Source organism: Phalaenopsis equestris, unplaced genomic scaffold (genome assembly GCF_001263595.1).
Source record: "Phalaenopsis equestris unplaced genomic scaffold, ASM126359v1 Scaffold000036, whole genome shotgun sequence".
Lineage (NCBI taxonomy): Eukaryota > Viridiplantae > Streptophyta > Magnoliopsida > Asparagales > Orchidaceae > Phalaenopsis > Phalaenopsis equestris.
In genome coordinates, this window is record NW_018164478.1 from 5984097 (window position 1) to 5992740 (window position 8644).

The 8644-nt window shown below is 39.3% G+C and overlaps 1 protein-coding gene across 2 annotated transcripts in view; it reads left to right on the plus strand.

Annotated features, from left to right (window-relative positions):
- Positions 1-206: 206 nt before the first annotated feature.
- LOC110018745 (epimerase family protein SDR39U1 homolog, chloroplastic) overlaps positions 207-8644 on the plus strand; it is a 129485-nt gene continuing 121047 nt past the window's right edge. Inside the window, exon 1 of one of the 2 annotated variants that reach the window (XM_020716158.1) lies at positions 207-277. The gene's annotated coding sequence lies outside the window, so the exon portion shown is untranslated. The remainder of the gene's footprint in view (positions 278-8644) is intronic. The other variant, XM_020716160.1, reaches the window with a different exon arrangement.

Here is an 8644-nt window from a genome sequence, read left to right on the forward strand (position 1 = left end):
AACATGTGACTGGTTGCAGAAATTTGTATTTAATGAATGACTTGCTGACTGACATTTGCCTAGCTGGGATAACTATAGAAGTGCATGCATTAGGTTTCTCGTAATAATTGTTTTACTTACTTTTATGTCATTATTCTATGTATTATAATACTTTCAAGAGAGTCCATGTTTATTTTTCAATGCAACCTCTGTATGTTTCTTTCCAACAGATGATCATATTGTCCGTATTTTAACAAGATCGAGGAGAAATGCACTGCTAGTTTTTCCTGGTAAGAAGGTAAATGATAATTTTATTTCAAAATTTATCATTTAGTATATGAGGTGAAATCCATCATCTATTGGTCATGACAAGTTTCTTTAGATACTCTTGTTTCGATTCTTTAGAAGTTTTTGATATATAATATGTCAGACTTTTTCGCAATAGATTTGTCATTGCATGCATACGGTAAATTTTATGATATTCATTTCATTTCTGTTTCTTCTAATGAGTATTTGTGGAGAAATCTAGCACTTGTTGGCCATGAATTTTTGTACTCACTTATTTTTTAAAAATCTTCATTGCAATATGTATCGCAAAGGATTTTTGTAAATGTCTTGTTCATATATATATATATATATATAATTATATTTGCAAGAAAGAGCAACGGTGGCTCCCTACGTGTCAATATAAAACAAAGGTACAAAATAAGGGAGGGTAGGAGGATCCCCGTCTAAAAATCAAAAAAATACATTTAACTCACCCCTAGGGGTCCTACTCCCACAGTACAACCCACACCAAAACAAAGCCCAGAAATTACAAGTATACCCAAGCCAAAAAACAGAATCCAAAAAAAGTATACCCGTCCAAGTGTGGAAATAAAAACAGGTAAAAAATTAAGAAGAACTAAAAGACTAGCATCAAAAAGATCTCTAAGGCTTTGGAAGCCATCAAAACAATAAAAGGTTGCTCCAAGCAAACGGCTTTGCTAACAGGGAAGGTGATCCACTGGCAAGAAATCTAAACAGAGCAGGTCTAACGAAGCAGAGAGTCTAGAAGATCCTTATAATAATATCCAGAAAAGAGTGCGGTCCGAACCTGCCAGAAAATAGAGAGAGCAACAAAGAGGGAAGGTGCAAGATAAACAGTAGAAAAGAAACAGAGGACCCAATCAAAGAGTCATGCACCAAGTATTAGCTAAACTCTAACATAAGGCAAATTCAAAGTCCCCAATAATTAAATGTCTAAGGGAAGTAGGGGGGGATAAGCCAACAGTGCACACATCCCCTGCTTGCCTGGCTAACCAGTCGACAGAGGAGTTACCCTCTCTATGTATGAAACTCCAACTAACATTCAGGTGGCTATCAGTAATTAAAGCATGAATACGTTTGAGAGTGCAAATAATATCCCAAAGAGGTGAAGAAACACCCAATAACATCTCATAAAGAAGTTTTGAATCAGTTTTCACCGCAATAGTATGAAAATTGAAAGCATTTGCCACCGTTAAGGCAAGATATACCCCCTAACACTCTGTAGCTAAGGGATTATCTGCGACAACATCTGATGTAAAATAGCACATAAAAAACCCCTCAGAATTTCTAAAAATGCCCCCAATAGCAGCAGAAATCGCATTCCAACTACCATCAACAGTAACCTTCACCCAACTAGGAGGAGGGGGTGCCCACCTGATTAACCGAGGGGGCCTAGCTTTTAAACCGATAGGGACAATGTTGGTAAAGGCCTTGAGGGCCTTAGTGTAATAGGCCAACACATAAGAAACAGTAATAGTGGCAATTGGAGGAGGGGAGTTGTATTTATGGCTGTTTCTAGCAGCCCAAATAAACCAAAGGACCAGCAAAGAAAGGGAAAAATCTCCCTCATTATCATCATAAGCCTTCTACTCCCACAAATAAGTATTTAAAATGCCCCTATGAGTCCAGGGGATACCAAAGTGTAAACCCAAAATGTTCCAGACATCCAAAGAAAAAACACATTCAAAAAATGTGTGTCTCGAACCTTTCTCCGAGACTTTGTACATAGGACATCTTGATGCCAATCTAAGGTCTTTCAGTTTCAGAATGTCATCAAGAGGCAGTAAGGAGGAGAAATAGCGCCAGAGAAAAAAAAGAAATAGAGGGAGTGAAGAGTTTATGCCAAATCCATTTTCCCCAAAAAAGTGCCATATATCAACTTACAAACCGACTGAGAAGAAGTCTTCTTCCACACAGGGTAATCCCTGCGGGAAAGGGTAGTAGGAATAACAGTTATATGCTTAGCATTCAGCTCCCCCACAATAGAGCAAAGTTTAGTGAAATCCCATCTACCTTGAGAAAAGAGGTCAAAGACAAGCAAGTTATTAGTATGGGAAGGATGAGTGTGCTGAGAAAGGGAAGACAATCCCCAATTATCATAAAATCTCTAGCAATGGATCTGACATTTAAAATAGCCTTCCAGATCCGAGAATCACCTGCCTTCCATAAAACCTGGGAAGGGTGGGAAATGACAATATTTTTGATGCATAAAAGAGGCCCATAGAGATGAGCCCTCTCTAAATTTAAATCAAAGTTTTCAAAGATTAACTTCAACCGTATGTTGCAGGGCTTTAAAACCAAAATTTCCAGCCTGTTTAGGCTTACACAACCTGTGCCAAGAGACCCAAATCTTCTTAGCACCACTCCCAACCCAAAGGAATTTATTAAAAAGCCTCTCCATAACTTTAATGACACTTTTATTTGGATTGAACATTTGTAATGCATATAGAGGAATACTTTGAAGCACACTAGAAAACAAAGTAATCCTACCCCCAATAGCATTAATTTTATGCTTGATTTTGTCAATGACATCATCCATATGAATATGTTTTTTCCTTCCTTCTGTCTTTTCCTTACCCAAATCAAATTAACCCCAAGATACTTTAAAGGGAGAGGCATGATGATAACCAGTGAAAGAAACCCCCCAATGGGCAATATGATATTTAACATGCCTGCCAAAATACATCTGACATTTGTCACAGTTAAAAACCAGTCCAAAACAATCCTGGAAAACATTTAAGAGCCTCATTAATTTTTTGATTGCAAGTTTGGAAGCATTTGCAAAAATAATAATATCATTAGCATATGCAAGGTGAGAGACCACAGTTTTAGCCTTATGAGCAAATTGTGTGTGAGGGTATAACAATTGAAGATGATTAAGTAATTTAGATAAATAATCAAAGATAATGATGAAAATAATAGGGGAGAGAGGGTCCCCCAGTTTAATGCTCATTTAGCAGTGAAAAAACCATAAGAATTGCCATTAACAAGCACAGAGTAGTGGTTGTTGGCCAACCATCTTTGAATTAACATGCAAAAGCTAGAACCGAAACCTCTTGCCACCAATACATTGATAATGAATTCTCAACTAATAGTATCGAAGGCCTTCTTGATATCTAATTTGATAATTAAATTACCACCCCTGCATTTTCTATCGAGATCTTCAATAATTTTTTGGGCTAACAAAATATTGTCTGAAATATCACGACCTTTTATAAAAGCCGATTGATGTGGAGAAATGAGAGAGGGAATGTGGGGCTGTAAATGGCCCACAATCAATTTAATTATGATCTTTGAAACCACAGAAGTAAGAGAGATAGGTCTGAAATTCTTCCAATGCAATTTATCATTATATTTAGGGATAAGCACAATCAAGGCAGCGGTAAAGTACTTACCAGGATCCTCTCCCTGAAAAAAACTTTGAATAACAAGAATTACCTCTTTTTTTATGATGTCCCAGCAAGAGATATAGAAAGCAGAAGTAAAACCATCAGGGTCAGGTGCCTTTTGGGAGTAGATATCTTTGAGAGCAGAGATAATTTCCATCTCCGAAGGGGGGTCGGACAAATAGAGGGACGATACCAAATCTTTATGGGCATCAGAATTTCCAAATCAATATCATTGACCGGGACAACATCAACATAAAAAGAAGCAAAATAATCAACAACGTTGGATCCAATTTAATCAACATTAGTGAGGACGACACCCTCATCAGTCACAATCTTAAGAATGACATTAATATTTCTTCTATGCTTGATGGTGGCGTGAAAATATTTAGTATTTTGATCACCATTGCTAAAATGAATGTCGCATGTTTTCTGCCTTAGGAAATCTTTCTCAATAGTGATTTCCTCCAAGAGTTTTTGGTGAGCCTGAGCCAACTTATGGACAAGAGGAGTGCAGATCACATGTGCCTCCAAAGCATCCACCTCGTGTTGAGCATTCAAAACCCTGGAGTGAACATTGTCAAATATATCAAAATTTCACTTCAAAAAAGAAGACATTTTTTTATGCAATTGCCACAAAATAAATCAAGGACTGCCACTTCACCGAGAACACCAAGCCTGTTTAGCCAAGTCAAGAAAGGTAGGATGAGAAGTCCAGACATTGAGAAATTTAAAATGAGAGTGAGCATGTTTAGAATGAAAAACCAAACTAAGCAAAATAGGATTATGATCTGAAGCAGCATGATTAAGATGTTTGACATGAATGATATTATAATAGTCCAACAAAGAGGAGTATCCCAGAAATTTGTCGAGTTTCTGCATAAGAAGGCCCCTCCAAGTATAAGGAGAACCCGAGAAACCAAGATCATAGTGATCAACATCATTAATATACTCACAAAAATGATTGATAAGATTTGTATCAGCTTTAGTTCCACCTCTTTTTTCCGAAGGGGACATTACCATATTTAGGTCACCCCTTCAATTTAAATGTGAATAAGTTGTTGTAAAAGAATTAATTTATCCTGTAATAAGGAGCTGACATAAATAAAGGTAGCCCAGCCATGGAAATCCTTCACCTTATAATGTACGAGAGCATATTGCATATCATCATCAATGATGCTGAAAGTGATTTCCTTTTTCCAAAAAATCTAGATTTTATTGTCTGATTACTATAGTGCAGGTAATTTTTGAATTTTTTAATAATATCATCATTATGGATAGACACCAACGACTCCAAAAGAATAAAAATGCCCGGCTTATGGACCCTACATAAATATTTTAAACGATTAAAACAGTGGGGGTCCGCCACTCCCCTAATGTTCCACACAATAATGTTAAACATGTTGGCCCAAAGCACCCCTCCTAGTGACCATAGGGGGGGGTGGGGGGAGGTGCAAGTGCTCTCCTCATAATGGTAAGTGACATCAATATTGTTTGAGGTTATCATATTAGACATTTCAGTTTTCCTTCTTCCTCGTTTTCTGCTGTATTTTTGAATACTCCATTCGAAATCCAAGTCCAAGGTAGCAACAACAGCAGGATCAGGCGGTGGAGTGGTAGAGTGCATAACAGGGAGGTGTGTAGATGTTTGGGGGGTGTCCACAATAGGTAATTTCCCAGGTAAAGTATTGGCTAGATGCAATTCATTTTTTTGCTCAGCTAAAACTCTGTGCCCGAAGTTAAAGCTGGCGGATTTTGAGATGTTGTGGGGAGATGTGGATTGTGTATATCAGAAACCCGTTCTACATTATCTTCAGACCGCTCTCGTGTGCAACAACACCCTGATGAACAACACTATTTTCCTCCAAGCAAGGGTCATTTTGCTCAATCGCAGGAGGTGTTCTATGGGCAGATTTAATCTCAGCAGAGGACAAACGACCTGCAACATTTTCCTTAGTTCAGGGTGCAGGTGAAAGCAATGTGTCGAATCATGTCCAAACATGCGGCAGTGGGAGCAGTAGTGAGGGTGTTTCTCAAGAATAACCTGTTGCCAGTATCCCTTATGTGTTGAACCTATCAAAACCTCCTGGGGGGGAAGTAACATCTTTTTCAATTAGAATTCTAGTCATTGAAGGCCTTGTTAAGTTGAAAGTTGGAGCATCTAACATTAACGATTTACCAAACATGGCAGTGATTGAAAACAATATCTCATGATTGAACAAATGCACTTTTAAACCAGGTAGCCGAAGTCAGACATAAATAATAGGAAGCTTAGCCCGAGGATCAAAATCAGTAGTCCATTTTAGGACTTTCATCCAAACATCCTCAAAACAAACAGTTCTACGAGCAAAAAGTTTAGCGTAGTCATCCTCATTAGACAACTGAATCAGAATATGCCTGTTGTCGAGAGCACCAATCTTCCAGCCCCCAGCTAAATTCAAAAGTTCAAAATGCTTCAGAAGAAAATCATATTTAGGAAGCCCATAGAGAAACTTACCCGCCAGATGAAATCGACAAGCAGAGACCATAATGGTATTTTCAGAGTCGAAGAGGAAGAGCGCAAGCTTACCCCCCTTCTTCCCCTGCTTCTTAATGAAATCATGCTCCCCACCAAGAATCAGAGATTCATGAAAAGAAGAGAAAAAAGCAAACGTAGGAGCAACACCGGAGGAGGAGCCCCCGGCATAAGTTTTTGCCATTGACGGTGAGAGAACGAAGAATCGAGGAACAGGAGACTAGCACGAAGGAGAAGACAAAACAAGAAAACAAACGGAAAGATCTCACCAGCATCTGATAGACGAGAGAGAAGAAAACCCGTCAGCATCCCGAAATCACCTCCAGGTCGCCAGGAGACCCAAACTCTAGCAGAGCTCCCGAACCGTCCATCGTATATATATATATATATATATCTCTTTTTTTTTTTATTATTTTTTTCAAAGGAAATCGGTATTTAGGCTAGGCCTCATGATGAGAGCCCGCGCTATGTGACTAAATATTCGAGAACCCAGCGCCACTGAGGATCAAACCTGTGACCTGAGGGGACTTACACTGAAACCTGTCAACCAACAGAATTGAGGTTACAATATATATATATTGAAAAAGCCCAAGGGCTAATATATTAAAACAAAAAAGATAGAGAAAGGTTGTATGAGATGAACTAAAAAAAACCCAACTCACACAATACAACACACATAAATCTTAAATAAAGCAAAGATACATAAAGGTAAAAAATCAAAAAGCCACCAAAGGGCGCAAAAGTGCTAGGGACGTCCTACTTTAGTCATTCCTATGCCTCTATTTCTCAGAAGTGAGCTGACTAACAAATTAGTAAGGTGAGTAACATTGCTCGAAGTAACCAAAGTATCATCCATCATATTTCTGAGCTCAAGTAGGTCTCCATTCTTTTTCTTCCTCCTGGATGTGTGGACCTGTCATTCCTCATCCGATGATTGACTTATCTGATTATGAGATTCCAAAGTTGGTTAGACTGGTGTAGGCTGTTGCACATCATGATCCCCATGAGCCTGAGTAACATTAACTGCTTGCTCGACCTGATGAGGTGGTAGTGAAGCAGTAAAAGTATTGCTACCTGTAATATCGGTGATAGGTTTTAGGGCAGGTGGGGTTTGAAGATTGTCCCTTTACCCCACTATAGGAGGTTCCAAAGACCGGGGAGCTACAACTGGGGACTGAATGATTGTCATATTGCCTACGAGAATAGTGACGTCTTCAGTGGTATCCTTTTGACGATCAATAGTGTTTTGATGATCAATAGGGTCAATAACTTGGAGCTGGTCAGGAGGAGACGAAATCATTGCCTTTAGCGGAGCACTATGCTTTTTTGGTCTGAGTTGGGGTGTAGATGGTGGCATTGAGAACTGGAGTGGCCGAACATATGACATTTCGAACAATACGAAGGAAAAGACTCAATCACTACCTTTTGTCAATATCTATGATGTCGTGTGCCCAACCAAATTTCCTCAGAAGCGGATGAAGTGATGTCTCTTTCAATAAGTACTCTGGCTTCAGATGAGCGAGAAAGATTAAAAGTAGGAATGTCCGTTTTGAGTTGCTTACTATAAGTTGAGACAATAAAATACAATATTTTTTTAGTAAAATAATGAAATTTCAGATCAAAGAGACGAATCCAAACCAGAATGATTAGTGGTTTCGTCTGTGGGTCAAAATTCATAGATCATTTCAGAATCTTCATTGCTCTGTTATCAATCCAGATTATCCTTCTAGCAAATAAGCGTGGTAATCATCTTCATTATTTAGTTGTAAAAGAATGTGTCTTCCATCTAACAGTCCAATTTTTCACTCCCCAACAAGTTGCATAAGCTCAAATTCCTTACGAACCAACTTCATTTTGGGATGACCATACAAAAATTTTCCCACCAAATTCAGTCGACAGGAAGAAGCAAATTGAATACCTTCAACTTCTGTAAAAAAAAATGACAGACTTCCCATTCTTCCTGTCTGGTTTTTTGATGTCCTCCGCTCACTCAAATGAAGGAGAGAAAAAACATGATTTGGGAGTACCTGAGGCATGTACACTCGTAAGGGCAGCAACATACGATTTGTCCGAAGCCATCCTCAATAGATTGAGGTGTGACGTTAAGAACATTGAAGAAAGCAAAGCAGAGACCAAACTTCGAATCCAGAACGTGGAGCAAGAGCGGAAACCCGAAGCCCCTGCGAAATCAGCTCGAGCCTAAGGATGAGAGGCGACGACTGGAAGGCGCGACCGCACGAGCAACAGACAACGAAGAAATGCCGAGCTCGACAACTGAGCCCAACGCAGCCGCACGAGCGACAGATGACATGAGATGCCGAGCTCAAAGACTGAGGCGGTCACAACCGCACGAGCAGAGACGAGCGACGATGCTGACGACGCACGTTGACAGCGGCGAATCAGACGGAAGTGACGAAATTGACGAACGACAAGCAGAGCTTGATCGACCCAGAGA